The sequence below is a fragment of the Trachymyrmex cornetzi genome, unplaced genomic scaffold (genome assembly GCF_001594075.2).
Source record: "Trachymyrmex cornetzi isolate Tcor2-1 unplaced genomic scaffold, Tcor1.1 scaffold23, whole genome shotgun sequence".
Taxonomy (NCBI): domain Eukaryota; kingdom Metazoa; phylum Arthropoda; class Insecta; order Hymenoptera; family Formicidae; genus Trachymyrmex; species Trachymyrmex cornetzi.
The window spans coordinates 4,231,983-4,247,978 of NW_017296956.1; the positions used below are offsets into that span (position 1 = coordinate 4,231,983).

The 15,996-nt window shown below is 37.0% G+C and overlaps 1 protein-coding gene across 1 annotated transcript in view; it reads left to right on the forward strand.

The window, feature by feature from the left end:
- Window positions 1-9,476: 9,476 nt before the first annotated feature.
- The window catches only part of Ipk1 (Inositol phosphate kinase 1), a 57,445-nt gene continuing 50,925 nt past the window's right edge, over window positions 9,477-15,996 (forward strand). The window contains exon 1 of the mRNA XM_018506939.1: window positions 9,477-9,503. The gene's annotated coding sequence lies outside the window, so the exon portion shown is untranslated. The remainder of the gene's footprint in view (window positions 9,504-15,996) is intronic.

Genomic DNA, 15,996 nt, shown 5'->3' on the forward strand with positions numbered 1-15,996 from the left:
GTGTAAACTTATTTATTCCTGTTTATTTATTTTCTAATTCGTCGAGAACGTGAGTGAGTTAAAAATAACAGTGATCGATTGAGAGCGATATTTTAAAACTCAGGTATTTTGTGACTTTCGGCAACAAATAAGATTCGAGACTCGCTCCAAAAATGAAGGGAAAGGTGACGTAATCGGGGAGCTATTCATTCGTCCAACTTTTAATGAACTCAACGTATAAAGAGATAGTTTTAAAAAACACGTGTATAATTCAGTATATATTGAAAGATGAAGATAATTATAAATTATATTCGCCATTATAAAAAAAACTTACATGATGAAACGAAACGGGGGAAAAAAAAAATACGCACTGTAATGAAAAGACGTAATTTTTTGGAGCTAACACGGTATTCTTCACATGCATATCTTCTTTATTCTTCGTCTTTTGTTCCATCTCCCCTGCCGTTGTAAAATTCATGTTGCTCGAAGAAAAAAATGTCTATCTCCGGCCTTTGCGAATGCGTCAGCTGAATTCAGCCGAAACACGTTGGAACCAGCTCAGCTTCCTCTATACTTTATACCGTTTACTCAAGTATACGTGAGTTCTCGGGTCACGGTCTTGCACGCAGATCCGCACCGTCTGTACCAGTCTCTTTCCCACTGTGAAGCACGTTTCGTCGTAATCTTTCGTCGTGAAAGGTTATCACACGATCGCATTGTGTTCGCATTTTGCGCCCGGAACAATCGAGCGCTTCGCTTCGTGAGAGGAAAGCGTGCGGCGAAATGGCTAGGTATTGCGAATACGTTCATCTATTCTCTCGCTTTTTAATTAAGTTAAACGTTGCCACGAAATTGAGGCTTTGTTCACCGTGCATATCCGAGAAGCATTGCTAAAACGTGAAAGAAAGATCGCGAAAAATAATTGAAAATGAAGCAACAATTACGCTTGAAATTCCTAACACTGTACTGATTTCTCGGAAGTCATCTCAGCTGCCTACACATCTCTCATACAAAGCACAATAGGATTCCTTTATTCTGCAATCGCGGAAGTCGAGATATATTCTATTTTAAATTCTCCCTTCAATCCATGCCCTCATTTTAGTACACAATAAAAATATTATGTGAGAAAAATCAATGAAAGGGACAAGACATTATATGTGTTTGTCTCATATGGAGAGAAGCAGTACAAGAAGAAAATCTTAATTTACAAAGGTATACATTGAGAGAAAAATTTACTAAATCTTGACTTTCCGTCTGCAACCTGGGTCCTCGAATTTCACTGTAGATTTCTATATTGTTCCATATAAAAATCTGAACAAAATTCTTATATCTTTGTGAAAGTAAATATCAATAACGAGTTTTTACTGTCGTACAAGTTGAATTGTATTTTACTTATTTTTTACAAATTTAAATTTATCTATCAGAATGGACAATCAAGAATCAATTGTGCCTTAAAGTTCAACATTGCCGGCGGAGGATTAACATATATTATTTTCATTAACTAGTAACTAAACATTTACTTACAGTAAACGAATATTTATTCAGTAAAAAATGATAGTTGAATCAAATTAATCGTTGTATCAAATAAATATAAGTTTACATTTAGTAAATATTTAGTTGGTACTGTTTAAACAAATGTTTATTAAAATGTACATTTTTTCTGTACAACTATTACTAGCATTAACTATTATTAGTGAATAGATTAGATTCAGAATAGAAAAATTTGATAGCAATTTTCTTGGTTTAACACCGAGTGCACGATATGGACGTTGGATCAGCAAAGAAAGCACTGTCTATCACGCAAGTTCGCCACCCCCGACAGATGTTTCTCAAGGGTGCAACAAGGGAGTATCACGTGATCTTATATAGAAGTTTCCTGCTGTTCGGCCTTCACACGTCCTTCTCTTTGTTCGCCTTCGGAATGTATATCATCTACGCAGATTGTACGATTTCCAGTGACAGAGAATCGAAAAATTTTCAATTCCTCAATGATAAACTTTTTATACTTTTTCCTTCTCCTCTTTGCGCGTTTGATCGAAAATGTTAAACAAAATTTGTGATTCTTTTCTCGTAATGGTAATTTAGTATTTACTAAATTGCCTCATCTAATTATGTTTTCTCGCGTTGTATGCGTGGTTCTATTTGTCCCGATCGAGCGCCATTCCCTAATTCAATAAATCTTCCTTGTTCTCTCTCTCTTTCCGCTCGCTCGCTCGCTCTTGTACCTGTGACCAGAACGACGTGCAAAGGCCGGAAATTGGAAATGCAAACGTTGCAAGGAGCCGACGACACGAGCCGGGAAATTGATGTTTCTCGAATCCTCCTCGTGCCATCGCCGTCCTAACTTTACCTGCCAGGATACGAAACGCCATCGATCCATCGCGTCGGCTAGTCGGAAGTGAAATCCTCTCTAAGTACTCTTCCTCTCTCTCCTCCCGATTCCTACCGCATCCCAGAATGACTTCGTTATTGGAACGGTGAATTTGATTAAGGACGTCAACACTCCATCGCAGCCAGAGGATCCATCCTATCTTTTTCGCGGATCAATCCTCTCGTGCATCGAAATCATACATTCCTTCATTCCTGTTACCTTCTATCGCCCACCTCTCCTATCAGTCAGACGTTTTCACATCTGATAATAATGGGAGTTATCATCGTAAATATTCAATTTAATTGAAATATGTTTTTAATCATTTAAAATTAATTTATTTATAGGTTTTAAGACGCTTATTAGCACATTATGAAGACCTTTTCAAGATACCTATATATGAACATTAGTATTATTAAATTGTTTGTCAATTTAATATGTGATATTATTACCTAATCTAATTTTTTAGGATTGCATTTTAAGACTGAGAATTAAATTAGGCGCGCAGTTTGCAGGATTAGATATGTAGATATATAAATTCACATCGAATTACTTAAGTACTAAAAATTCATCTTTATACCGTTTAAGATCTTTATTTTCTATTTATTCTGTATTTACATTACGATCTTAAAAGATACTTTGTTTTATTAATATTGATTTAAAATGTTATAAAATGCATGTCTTTACACGGTAATTTTAAACGCATTATGGTAGCTTGTAGTGAGCAAAATCCCTACTTAGCGTTTCTATTAAATTTCCCTTGAATTAATTTTTTCATTTTTTATTTACATAAGACCACGCGTTATAGCAAAGTGCATGTACATATGTGACTTTAAAATGAGATAATAATTAGCACAGAAAGGTGGTTTAATTCACGTTACGTCTATTAATATGGGACTTTAATTCACGTTGCGTTGAATTAAGTGGAATTTTCACGGTACGAAGGGGTTAATTGCCGGCTTTCCGTTATGAATTTCCCGTCGAGTCGAAAGCGATCGTTCTTTTTCACATTTCTCTCGAGAGAGAGAGAGAGAGAGAGAGAGATGTATATACCGTCGCTTTAACTGCGAGTTACAGCGAGCTTTGATGCTAATGACCGTCTAAGTAGATTTAAACGTATCCCGCCGTTATACGTTCCACCGCGCCGCACATCGCAAACGTATTTTTTGCAAGCATCGCGCTGCGCTGCGGTAAATGCCTCTCTTCCACATATAGCACGTATCAAAAGACAAATGGTCGGCGGCGACCAGAGATTGCAACAAATTCCGTGGCTGAACGATCGTTTCTCGCGGATATATGCCACGTTACTTTCGCAACTCGCTTTTTACCAGAGGTTCGCTCGCCGATATACGGAGTAAAACGACATTGTCGTGAGCATCGGTGCACCAGAAGGTGCGGCGGCGGCGGCGGCGGCGTCCAAGACACTTATCTCGCAAAGTGAAACGTTACAAAGGCCATGCGAGATATCGATGCAAGCTTGCTCGATTTAAACCTATTCATTTCTTGAAGAAAGATTTTATTTTCTCTCTAAATCCGAATCACTGAAATTTAACCCAAAAAATTAAAAAATTTCAGTATTATATAATTAAAATGCCGATATTTACACGTCACTTCCAACAGCATATACCATACGAATTTAAATACTAAAACAAGATTAACTAGGTTAGGGATTTCTCTCTCTCACGTTTCATTGATTAAATTCACTATAATAATTACCGGTTTCATACTTGGGACTGATGTGATTATCCACAGATTTAGATTTAGAGAGTTCTGAAAAATACCTATATTTTTCCAGCCGTAGTTTTTTATTCGTTTCACAGCGTTTCGGTTGTTTGATTCGCTGCACCGTACCTTTAATTTGACGATCAAATATTATTACTATCAACATGGTTGCCAAAACATGCGCTTGTGTCAAACAAACACAGTAACAAAGTCTCGGCATTTACGTGTGTTTTCTGTGATAATAAATTTGTGTCCGCGCGCGCGTGCGCTTTATATCCAAAAACGCTGAGAGATTCGTTTTTTTTTTCTTTCACAGCGCCTATAGTATCTCGAAAAGAAAGATTTTTTTATACGCTCTCGTATATAAAAAATGAAGATAACGCACGATAAGAGCTTCCGTTTACGATGAACGCAATTCGATGGAGTTTGAGACGAGACGCGAGGTGAAGAGGAGGAGAGTCTCGGCGAAAGCTGCTGAGATCGTCGTTAACGGTAGCCTCGCTAAAGAGCAAGGATACACGCATCTGGACAAAGTTTGTAAATTATGAAATGGTGGACCGTCAACCTCTCTCCAGTATGTATACGCAAAAGGATATGAAACGACACGTCGCGTCGCGTCGCAGCACGTGTCACATAAATTAATTTGCGACGCGCCACGACGCGATAACCGCTTCCATCGATACTCGTTATCTTCATTATCGTCGCGTGTTTGCAGATTTCCGAATCGATTATTAGCCATTGCCGTTTCTTCCTGCCGTGTGCAAACGCGTTTTTGCAATCACGCAATACAGGCGCACGCTATCGCATGCGTTTGCACTTGCATCGCAAACACGTATATATATATTGTACGTACACGTATATACGCACATTAATGGAACGTAGTATATAGTGGCTATAGGCTCCTATACGCGTTCTTCGTATCTCGTCTCGTCTCGTCTTGCCATGTTGTTTTCGTCGAGGGGGCAGACCTCGTGGATCTCGACTACGTCATAAGCGTCTATTTATACTCCGACGCAGCATGTAAAGGTATACAGGGTGTTCCGTGCGATTCGCATTTACAGCTTGCAAGTTATACGATGTACGTGTTAATGTGGGAAGCGGAAGATTACTAAAAAGCCGATGATTGAAGCGAGAAGACTGCAGGAAACGTGTATTATCCTGAAATCTTTTCTGTATTTTTAACACCGTGAGACGAGGAGAAGGGAAACAAAGTTTGTACTGCGGATGAATTTAATGGTTAATGATAACGAGCAGATAAAGTAAAGAAATCCATGAAGAAAGCGAAATGACGATGACAACATTTTATTTGGAAATCAATTCTGGCAACTCCACGGAGGGGGCCATCTCGTCGCCTCTTGAAGTCTTCTCTTTTAAAAATATTTATAGCAAGATGTTATATATATTTTTAATACTTCTGAAATATTTAATCAGTTTTGACATTCGAAAAATATAAATTTTTTTATTTAGAAAATATTCCTAGATATAAAAGCATATAGATATTGTTCTTTTTTTTTAGTTGATATAATTGTAAATAAAATTTTTTTATTAATCATATATTTAAATGATACTTTTCCAATGTAATAATTAAAATATAATAATTTCATATTTTTTCCATCTTTTCGTAGAAAAATTAAAAAAAAATGTTTGCTTGTGACGAGACATTCCTTGAAATTTCTGGATACCCCAATAAATGAATTAATGGGAAAGATTCGCGTGCGAGAGACGTACGACGACACTCCGTATACACGGTTCTTCGTGAATGAACTCGACACGGAGTATCCGGATCTTGCCGTACCGCTTCGCGCGAAGTGTACTCGTATATATCTACTCACACACTGTCATCGATTCGACTGCTACGCAGACAGAATTTCTGTTGCCACGTTCGTGCCTCAGAGATCCACTACGAATCTCTGATGCGTTTATCACGAAATGGTCTGAAATACTCAGTGGGAAAATTCGCGACATCCGTTAGGAAATGCGACGACGCGCCAATATTGATTCGGGCGGTCTGCGTTTAAGGCAGTTCGGGACAAAGGATTTGCCGCAAGTAACAACCGAGTATACGCGTGCACCAAGTGTATGGTAGATTATTGCCTGACCATTTCCCGGTCAGGACAATTTCTGACGAGGAATGGAAATAAGTACGATCCGGTAAGTGCATTAACGCGAACCATATTCGGTTCTCAACATCGTCAAGCTCTGTCATCACTCCAGGTCTGCAATCTGCGTGAATTACGTGCCACGCAGATTATATACAGGCGTGCGGAGAGACGGACGGCATATATGGCAGTCAGGATCGAGCGAAAGCTTATTTCACCGATCATTTGTAATAATTTAGAAAGCTGCGCTTAATTCTATTCTTGCGTCGCGACTCCAGTGTTTTCTGCTTTTCTTTTTTTTTTGGTTTTTTTGTTTTTATTGTGGAACGCGTTCTACCTTGCCTAGCGCTTCCTTACTCGGAAATGGTGCAAAACCTCTACCGATGCACGGCACGATCTGACATTCTCCAACATCTTTCACGTTAACAACCGCGAAAGAAAGAAGTCTCTGCTGCAATATGTCTATCCATTAATGGATAAAGCCAGTGCCGTTTATCGCCTCCTCTCCGCGGAAAGATCTTTTGTTCTACTTACGCCATTAACTGTAAAGAACGGTCGCAAGTCATAATTAAACAAAACTAACGGTGCATCATCATATAAAAGTACAGAGTAAATGTACAATGTATATTGCGAAGGCGTGTGTGATACAGCTTGAATTTACTGCTAATTATGGGAGTTCTTAATTATGAGAAAAATAAAATGGTCGTCACAAAAAAGGGTCGTTGATGTGAGAATTCCTTTTTCATCGTTTAAAGTCGTTTAAGTTGATGCCATTAGTGAATATATATATGTATATACGATTATTTAAACACGTAGATATCGAAAGAGCTAAAAAGAAATAGCGATATTTTCAGATGCTTTTCAGTTAGGACAGCTATCCACTGAAAGAAAAGTGTTTGATATTTGTGACTGGAATTGTATGATGAAATAATTATGGCTAGGAGCTCCATTTTTATCTTTATTATTGCTATAATGTTAGTAATAATTTCAAATATTAAAATACCAAATGTAAATGATAAATAAAATCAACATTTTTATTCGATAAATGCAATCACAATTATAGTGAATGTAACTTTTTTCATCAACTATTTTGTTACTATTTTTAAATTCTCTTACTATTCATGTGGTAACAATAATTAAAAGATATATATCAAGAAATGACTATTATTAATAACACAATTGATATATTTGAATGGTTAAAACAAATATAAATACATATTTGTTCCAAAAAATGATTATAAATTATAGTTAAATGATGGTAATTGTAACCATTTTTTCTCTCAGTGTTAAAAGAAATTTACCCATCGCATTAATTGCACAACTTTGTTGTAGGGCGATTATTGCATGCCGGCTCGCTGGGACGACAATCCGCGATACATTGTACCGACAATAAAATCGCTAATCCGCCGATAAATGCATTTGAATCGGGGCCAACTATTTATAATTCCGTCGGGATGCTTCTAGCTGAGTTATAGCCGCGTACGACATTGTATACTCGTACGATCGATCAACATACACATATATGTATACACGTATGTATATGTAACGCCACACAAAACTTGAAATATAATCTTTTTTTTTTTCGATTCGCTTAAATGACCAATTTCGTACATTTGCGATACATCGTAATATTTTATTCAAGTACTCGAGTAATTAAATTTGTTTTGCACGGTAATTGGTAATTACAGCACGTGTTGTGACGTAATATTTACGCAACGCAAATATCGAGGGTCTCGCAAATGAGCTTGTAACGACAATAACAACAATAATAAGGATAATAACAGGATATTTAATTGTTGCTCGTTAATTATGCAATTTCCATCGAATCGAAATCGTTCATTATCTCTCTGTTGGTTTTTCTCACCATTTGCTTCATTTCTGTCCTCGATTCTTTTGCGAATTCAAATTGCATAAAAGTATTACACGCACTGCTTCTAACAGAATTATACCGAGACACATACTGATTTATTATGCAGCAAGATTGCAACTACGATATCGAAAAGTATCTACTTTTATAGTCAATACTTGAAACAAACGAAAAAAAGCCAATAGATGAAAGGAGCGAAACAGTTGGTATAAAAGGCATCTACCTTTAGAAATTTTATTTTCGAGCTTCTCCTTTGCACTCATATAATGACGATCGGTCGTGAAAACAGCACGACCGACACAGTTTCCTCGCGTGCGTCTCGGGAGAAAAAGCGCGCATACACGCGCGCGAACCAATGAAATTATGCGAACCAGTGAAATCGATCGATTTTTCAGACAATCGAACGGATGTGAATTACAATTTCAAAATCGTCGTTAAAATGTATGAGCTTTCGCGATAACGACAGTATGAGAGCACTGATCTAAGAATAGAGCAAAGGATGAAATATTTGCATTCAAAAATTCACAAAATCTATAAAATGTTTTTGACAAAATGTCGTGGAAAGAAATAATTAAAAACAGAATAAAAATAATGTTTGTTACATTGCATAGCGATGTTATACAGAAATTAAAACAATTCATATTTGAGCAAATAAGGTGTTGGAAAATTGTATATTTATTTCGCATATCTTAATAAGATATAAATATCATTTTAATGTCATAAATGTTATTTGGTTGTTTTAAATTTTGTAAAAAATTATTATGTTTATGGTACATATCGCATATATATTCTCATGGAGATGCGATTGTTTATGTTTTTAGAGTTAACGTAATATATATATCTCACTTGTTTGTGTTGTTACACGAAGCATCGATAATATCGTGACCATATAGTTTAATAAAATTGCGACGCAATTGTTTTCAATTAGTTTTCATTATTCGAAACGGACACAGACAATCAAAGTCGAAAGATCGTACCAAAGATTTACGCGCAGGTCGAAATTTAAATAGTAGCCGTCCTTCGTTCGCTCCTTAGCACTTTGTAGCCATAAACGGCGCGAATTCTTGCCGATCGATCTTTTCTATGTCACCTACAGAGTTGCGACTACGGGTTTTTTCCATCACTAAAAATATAATGCGCGTCAATACATTCTTTTATGAGATTGGACGATAGGCTACCAATCGTAAGATTGTATTTACATATTCGTCCATTCCTGATAACAAATAAATACCTGAAATTACAGATTTACGTCATAGTTTCGATGCATTGATATGCAAATCAACCTGTTGTAGATTTGCGTCAAAGTTTTGATGCATTGATGTGCAAATTATCGCTATGGTTCAATTCGCCTTTATTAAATTACTTGTTACGAAATTAGCGAAATAGTCAAGGTTGATTTATTGTTTGCAGGAGAGCCCGACTACACAGAGTATCACTCGTTCTTGGCTAAGACGCAGTATTGCTATGGGTGAGTTTTTTTTTTTGTGTGTTGATTCTTCACATTGGCGATTCGTCTGTTTTGTGACGTAACAGAGATCGTATTTCTGTACATACGTAGTCACACTCAGTGTTTTTACTTTCTTTGTGCTTTTAAAATTTACTTGAAAGCCGGTTCGAAATTTAGAGACCTGTTTGTTCAGAAATGTTGCATAAAGTCACTGTAAATTACGATGAAATTTTTCATCCAGTTTCTCAGTGAGAATTTTTGAAAAATACATAATGTTTATCGATGCTCTCTGATTAAACAACGCATGAATTTCGTTTTGTTATTTAAAGATTAATATTTTATATTTAAATGCGTAAATGCGTATAATGAAAGAAAGAAGGATTTCATTAATGTTACATAAATACATTGTCAAATTAAATAGGAAGCTATATAAATAACATGTACAGAAACTCTTGCGCAATACTTGTTACGTTACAATTCGTGCGATATAGGTTTATACAAGAATTTCGATATAAATAATACTACGGCGCGGAATGATCACGAGAGCTCGCCACGTGCGAGTGATACGCGCGTTTGCCACGTGCGGCCGTTACACGAGGTACGTGATCACGTTGCGTCGCAGCATCCTGCATCCAATATCCTTCTCGACCGATGCGAGCGATGCGATGGGGTAAACGCGGAGGAGAAATTTTCCGATGGAATCGAATCGACGTGAGACTAGCTCAACGGCGGCGGCGGCGGCCGACTGCCAGCTTCCGTAAAATCATTAAATTTATCAAGTACCGCAATCGACATATCCATTTTTTCTTAATTCCGAGCAAAATTGCCGATACCTAGTGCACATAACGCAATATTTCATTTACATACATTAGATAAAACTATCTTAACCTCTGCTAAATTTTCTATCCGGGAAAATGAAAACGATCAGGAAACTCGAGGAAGGGTCAGAAAATTTTGCAAAATTTTGCAAAATTTTCTGGAAAATAACAATTTTTAGCTTTATGAAATTTTGTCTAGAAATCAAGGAAAAGTTATGGAACTTTAGGATGAGGAATAATTAGCAACCGCTCTTATAAAATTTATTTTCCTTTTCGGTGATTACATATGCATTTTTATACATTGAAACTTTTAACAAAAAATAAATCCGTGTTGGACTAAAGAATATACAAATTAAACATCCGTACCTATTTTTTGTTTATACATAAATTAATTGTGATTACATAGATTAAAAAAATGATTTACATAATTTATGGCTTTATTTTCATAAATACGTTTATACAAATACATAAATTTGAAATGGCCATGTTTTCGAGCGAAAATGATAAAGAATTTACTTAACAAGTCTAGTGATTTTGAGCGATATTTATAGTTTATTCTTATTTTAAGATCGTCTTAATACCTTAAGATGCTAATGCTCTGTGATTGATTTACGACATCTTAAGATTGTATAAGAATCAACTGAATTTCGGGACTTTTTAGAGTGGCGTTTCGACCTTAAATAATCTCGTAGGCTAACGCCTGGATAAGCGTGATAACATCACGCAAGTAAACGGGGCGAGATAGCGTTGAGATATCTCCCGATCCCCATTCGAAGACTGCGAGCGATTTGCTTTTTTGATCGCGAATAAATCTTGATGTGTAATCGCACAAGGAAATGCGAAGTGCGCCCGTTTCTCGCTCTAGGGGAGATTTTGGTTATCGATACTACAATCTTTCGTGCGTTGAACGACAAAGTATATATCGTCGAGCGTATCATAGGCATCCCTATTTACGCTCCGGGCTTGCGCATTGAAATTTTTCCCCGGGTAAAATTGCGTGAAAGAAGGATACGTGTGTGTGCCTGCCAGCTAGGCCCTAAGGCTTCACCGCGCCGTGTGACGACTGACGACTGACGACGAAATCCAACGAAATTGCGGGGAACCTGACGAATCGGACGAATCCTGATCCTGCCTGATCCTGCCTGATCCCGATGCGAAGCGGAACGGGGAACGAGAATGCTCGTTTCGAGCGAGAGGAGCGCTCGGAGTACTCGGAGCACTCGGGCCGACCGGGGTCTGCGTCTGATTCCCACCCTCTCTCTCTCTCTCTCTCTCTCTCTCTCTCTCTCTCTCTCATCTTTCCCCATCCCGCCTCCCGTCCGCTCGCCATCGCTCGCTGCGGGCTGCCTCGAGGAATCGGCCGGAGAAAAACGTTTCTACGAACGAATCTTTGGCCCTCGAGGCGCAACGCATTTTTCGAGATTGATGTTCCACCCATTTCGTCTTTCTCATTTAGTTCGCGATCAACAAAAGCAATCTAGAGGAAAGTTGTCGAATACCACTTTTTATTATATTTTCCATTTGATACTGATTTGTATGTAAATGAACATTGAAAATTGTAATTCGATATTTCGGACATTTATATCTTTTCATGTATTATATGTTTAACTTTTTATCAATAACAAATTAATTTGTTACGTCTTTTCGTAATACGCCGTAAAAGGTATGATTTACATATCTAAGTGGTCGCATAAATCATACCTACAGGTCTTGTAAATATTTCTCCTTTCTAAGTATTGAAGTTATGAATGAAACCAATTAAAAATATAAAATTAATAAAAGAAATTATGAATACGTAATATAATTAAAATTACCTAACAATTTTTAACAATTTATTAATCGAAAAAAGATCAAGTATTTAATAATTATTTAATAACAGTAATGTGTACAAAACAGAAATTTGTATTTATACATAAATTATTAGTTTTATTATTGTCAATTATCAGACTCGTTTTGTGGTGGTAAATTTAGGAAACTTGATAGATTTTATAGAAATATTAATTTATAATTGCGCATATATTTGTGTACACGCACACATACAATGAATATAAGATATTTTACAATAACGTAACCTATTGAATTTTAATCTGTATTATCAATTTCTATTTATTTTATATTTTTATTACTAAATATTGCTTATATGAAGTAATCAAGTAATAATCCTCCTCTAGATTTTTCTTTTATTCAAAAGTTTCCTAAAAGAAATTTCAAATTATCCGCCATCGTACAAGATGGATTAAAAGCAGTTGGTGAAAATCTAATACCGTCGTCTTAATAAATCATTAATCCTAATTATATTCCTGTCCATCGGCAAGCGATCGATGCCGCGCTGAATAATTCTGCGCTCGACCCGCTTAGTCGTTCCTGTCTACCAACGATCGACCGTATACCGTCGTCGTCCTCGCGAGTTTTTCTTTCGCGAAACGACTTCGGCCTCCTTCCGCCATCACGATGCGATTGAAACGACAAGCGGCGAAGGAATAGGGGCCGTGGGAAAAGCGGTAAAACGCGTCGCGTCTCCTCTCGTCGGCGGTCGGTAGCGAACTCGCGGATCGCGGAACCTTTTGCTCCATCCAAGTTCGTCGACCGCTGCGATGCACTCAGCGATCGCGCTCTTTTTCTCGCTTCTTCGTTCCCTCATTATTGCTTCAGTTACTTCAGGCAAATCGCTGAGAAGGTTTCCGCACGCACCACGCGATATACATATAAAGCCCACGAAAGACGCGTTGAAATGCAAACAACTTCTAACGCTTTATTTCTTACATTCTAAATGCTACAGCTGCGTCATCGAGATCATTATACAATGTAACAATTTAATTTAACCATGAAGAACACTTTGCTGATAATTAAACTGTCACAACGTAGAGCACTCCAAGCCGTAATCCGTATCGCATCGCGGCCTTCTTATTGACCATGCAACATCGCGCCGATCGCCGACACTTTGTTTACCATAGTAAGCTGCGAATAACAAATTGACGATAGTCTTTTTTTCTCGCGCGTCAGTAGGCAGTCTGTCGCGTTGTTGTTGTTGTTGTTGTTTTTTTTTTGAGCATTTTGTATAAAAATAAATTCTCTCGGCGGGATATTGAATCCGCTAGCAGCGACAGGCCTGTCCGCCATAAAATAAACACGTGACGCAAATGAGGCGCGGGAAGGGTTCGCAATAGGTCACGGGCTCACGTGGGGTGTGAATGGCGAATTATTAATAATAAAAATTGATTGCTCCGAACAAGAGCTTATTCCAGCCAATCTCCGCGGATGACATAATCGAATCCTCGAAACGCTAATCGAACGATCTCGCAATGCGGGATTTCATCCATCGATGCCGCATAGTTAAACGGAAATGTTCTCTTCTCGTCAGAGAGCAATGCGACACCTGCAAATTTTATCTTTTTTATTATTCAACGATATCAAATTAGATTTTTGAAAAGCATTTCAAATGCGGTATGCACACACAAAAAAATATCATTCTATTGCTAAGAAAAGTGATTGCTTTCAATTTACTTTCTTCCTTTTAAGTAACGGTTATTTTTAACAAAGATTATTTTCTCGATAATAATCTTGTAATATATGTCTATTACAAATTTTAGAAAAACTCATTATTATGTATTCAGAAAAAGAATTGATTTTCTTTTGAAGAATATTAGAAAATTAATCAAAGGACCGACTTTATAAGGAAATATATTTTGAATAAATTTCATGCTTGTGTTTGAACTTGTGATAAATCTGCGGATATATGAACTTTTGAAATATTTGAAGCAAGTAATTATTATTACTTGCATACAGTATATATTTTTCTGGGTGTACGCATGAAAATGAATTTCGAGTTTTTAAGCGTTATACGCGATGTGCGCGTCGTTCAATTTTTAGCTTATCTCTAAACTTTCTACCATTTAAAATAAACATTTATATTCCGTACGTGTGTTATAATGAAAGTGTTTTTTTATTATAAAAGTTCCATTCTTTCCCAAACATTCCTGCGCCACACGTTGTGCCACAAAGTTCTGTTTACATAAATCATTGTGCGACCGACAGCAACTCGCAACTGATCAATAAAAAAATGTTTTCTTATACAAAGTTCTTGACATGTCCTGACGAGTAAGAAGTAGGTTAATTATTTTTTATCTTAAGCATTATAGTTTCTTATTGATCGCGTGCGAGCAGTGGGAATTTTTATACGATATCGTTCAAGCGACAGCAATGGAACTCTTCATTCATCGTTTCTATATTCGAGATATAGAAGGAATTAATTCTTACATCTGGCGATGTTTTGCATCGATGTGGGCATAAATGGAATCGCGTCGCTTTCATTATTCGATGCAATGTGTCTCCATCGGGTAATGAAAACTCCTACGCGATTGAGCTACCGCTCTATAGTAACTATATTTATATCGTGAATTTATATTCCATTGATTGCGTTGTGTCATTACGTCCTTTTCTATATTTATTATAAAAAGGCCGTTGTATTTTCAATTTGTTCCACGTCCGCGTTCTTTTACACCTGCACTAAAAAAAATACTAAATTTTAATAAATATTTGTTTTAATAGTTCCAACAAGTAAATAAGGTGAACGTTAAATCTTCATATCGTTACCTTCGCAAAGTTCGCCTCGAACGAATAAGAGCCAAGGCTGAAGCAATATAACGGCAACTGGTGCGTCCCGAGAACGATGATTTGTCTCCTCCTGGTAGCCTTAAGAGCTTTACCAGTTGAAAATCATCGCGTTGCCCTACCTGCTTATTACTTTAAATATCGCCGGCGTATCGCTGTACTTTTGTGGATTATATTATTATGTACCGTTTGTATCCGTCGAATAAAGAATAATTCACGTCTGCATTTGGCTCGTGCGTATATAAGCTTATTTTATCTGTAATTTATTAGTTAGTCCTCTCTTACAATTGGATGAAACGACCATTGTTCAATCATGGAAAAAAGGGAAAAGAAGAAGGATAAGATTTATTATTCCCTCCCCCCCCCGCCCCCCTCTCTTGAAAGGATACCTAAATTAAAAGTAAAAATATACATAATTTCGCTTTACAAGGAAAGGTAATTGGAAAATTGTTCTTGCGACATTGCCGAGTACCGAGACTCGCTCTCATGCTCGTCGCGTTATTGCAACACTTTTAATACTCGCTGAGAACGGATTATTATCACCGTTATCCATTCTGATAACGGGGCCTCGTCCTCTCGAACGGACAGTGAGGCGGTGATTTTTTTTATCCACTCCTTCAGAGAACGAGCGTTCTCTTATGCTCTTTGGCCTCTTCTAATTGATCACGTTCTTAAAAATTCTGCAGACGGAAATTAATTTTCTTTTCCGTACACGAGAGGTATTCGACGGTATACAAGAAGCGAGCGAGCATTCCTTCTCACTCCATTTTCGTTATGCTTATAGTTTAATTTCAGTAGTTTCTTGAAAAAATATCCACGTACCGAAAGAGACGCGTGTCTTATATAATTGAAGAAATAATTGGAGAAAAAAAACGGTATCTCTTAAGATTATTGAAGATTGTAGGCTTGAATCTCAATTCGAATAAAATATATTTTTTCGTTTGCATGCGCAACAGAAAGGTATCGATAATTTTAGAAACTTTGCAAATCGACGAAATGTCACTTTCGAGGAAATCACCTTGATGACATTTTCCAGTTCGATGAAAGGATTGACGCGTATCGTCGTTACTTTCGGACTGTCATGT